The sequence below is a fragment of the Nannospalax galili genome, unplaced genomic scaffold, assembly GCF_000622305.1.
Source record: "Nannospalax galili isolate Female #2095 unplaced genomic scaffold, S.galili_v1.0 scaffold1922, whole genome shotgun sequence".
NCBI classification, from domain to species: Eukaryota; Metazoa; Chordata; class Mammalia; order Rodentia; family Spalacidae; genus Nannospalax; species Nannospalax galili.
Window position 1 is genome coordinate 456,311 of NW_008348865.1, and position 2,010 is coordinate 458,320.

The following is a 2,010-nucleotide window of genomic DNA, read 5'->3' on the forward strand; positions in this document are numbered from 1 at the left end:
GGAGCCCTGGGGGTGCGTGCCTCCAGCCCTCATGCCCTGTGGCTTTCTTCAGTCCCAGACTACCACCCCTCCGCCCCGTCCCAGTGGGGTGCAGCCAGGGACAGGCAGGCCTGAACTGCGGGCTCAGCAACTTGGCTGACAGCCCTGGCCCAGCTTGTTTGAAGGGCTTCTCCCGTATCTTGGGGTTCTTGGCTCCAAACTCACCGCTTCCAGTCAGGAAGGAGATGAATGCAGCCCAGCCTCTGGGCCCGGAGGACAGACGTCAGGAAATAGCTGGGCTATGACGCACCTCCCTCCAATCTCATTTCCATAATGCTTGGGAGAAAAAACTGGGGCTGTCAAGGAGGTGGGGTGTGTGGACTTGTTTGTTTTCTCTGGAATCAATCCTACTTCTCAAGACATTGCCTCTGGGCTTGTTGAACCCCCATCTTTTGGTGGATGTGTGCACTGTGTGTCAGCATGGCTTGTGTGACTCTGAGTGTGCACCTCTGGGCGCTGTGCCCAATAAGTCAATCAACAAACAGACAGAGAGAACCCTGGGAGCTTATTACTCCTTCACGTCTGTGTTAATCCTGCCTTCCCATCCTGCCACCCTGCGATGACCTCACCCTTGTGAAGTTTCATTTCTTTCTCGTTCATGCATTGAGGGGTCTGAACACCCTCATCTGCCCTTGACCAAATCATTGCCCCACACTAGGACACTCTGGGCTCTAGGGGCCCATTTGATTTTCAGCCCTGTGTGCCATCTGTTTATTTTGGTCTGTGAACTTTTGCCGGCACCTGTCGGTCTCTTGCAATGCCGCCTGCTAATTTTAAGCACTGGCAAATGCAGGTCTAATTTTAGATGCTGCTGTCCTGGGAGCTCCCCCCTGGGGATCTAGGCTGCTGTTTGTGGTGTTGGGATGAGGTGGGTGCCTTGGGGAACACAGAGGTGTTCCTGCTCAACCTCAACAACATTAATTTCTTTAGTGCTTTTATTTTGTCAGATCTGATATGAGATCAGACATGTTTCACATTATTTGATTGGCTCTTACTTTAAAGTGCCAATCAGCCAAGTGTATTAAGTGCCTACTCTGTGCTGGGCAGCCTACCCTGCAGAGGTCTAGTGTCTGCTGCTCCCAAGAGTACCAAGGACAGTCCTGGTTCTGTCTGATCAGATCTGCAGTGCCCTGCAGCAGCCTTTGAAGAATTGTATATAGCACGTGAGCAGAAGAAATGCTTGTAGAGGGAACCAGACAGAGAGTGAGTTGAGTCAGCATTTGAAGTCCAGTTCCCAGAAAACCCAGCTCTGGGTCTGGAAGAAGGGAAGAAGCAGGAGGTGGGCCAGGCACTGAGTACCAGCCCATTTCCTCTGTCACCACTTCCCTGTGTGCTGGTCCCATCCCCACTGCCAGTACCAAATGGCCCTTGTCTGAGGCTTGTTCAGCCGGAACTGGCTCTGCTCTGGGGAAGGTGAGGCAGGAAGGGTCCAGAATTCAAGCCACTGCGTCAGGGACTGGGCACTGCTTCCTGTGCCTGGTTCCCGCCTTCCCAGAGGCTCCCATAGAGTCTCTTACCATTCCCGTTGGTGACTGCCCCCGCCCCTGCTCACTGCCTAGTCCTGCCATAGGGCTTCCTGCCCAAAACCTGGAACCCTACAACTTGGAGGGCTCACTGACTGTGTCCCTGAAGTCCCAGGGTGGCCCATCACTCATGTGTCACTGGCCCTGCCCACTCGGAACCACCTTGATGGCCGAATGACTGTGCAGTTGAAGACTCAGAGTTTGGGGAAAGTGTCTGGTTCAGAACCCACAGATAGGCCATGTGCACAGCCAAATTCAGGCCTGGTGTATATGCATACCTTCCAGGCTCTGTGACTCAGTTTCCCTGGTGTCACTGCAGCAGGGAGTGAGCAATATTTCCCATAGTTGCTTAGCCTCCTTAGCCATCAAATTGTCCCCTTTCCTCTGGGAACTGACAGAGCCCACTGTCTCCAGGTGATGGGTAGTGTGTTGGCTGTGCCTTGATCAG

The 2,010-nt window shown here is 53.5% G+C and overlaps 1 long non-coding RNA gene across 2 annotated transcripts in view; it reads right to left on the reverse strand.

The window, feature by feature from the left end:
* The window catches only part of LOC115072529, a 3,533-nt gene extending 3,267 nt beyond the window's left edge, over positions 1 to 266 (reverse strand). For both annotated transcript variants that reach the window (XR_003851579.1, XR_003851580.1), the window contains exon 1: positions 205 to 266. This is a non-coding gene — a long non-coding RNA (uncharacterized LOC115072529). The remainder of the gene's footprint in view (positions 1 to 204) is intronic.
* Positions 267 to 2,010: the final 1,744 nt, after the last annotated feature.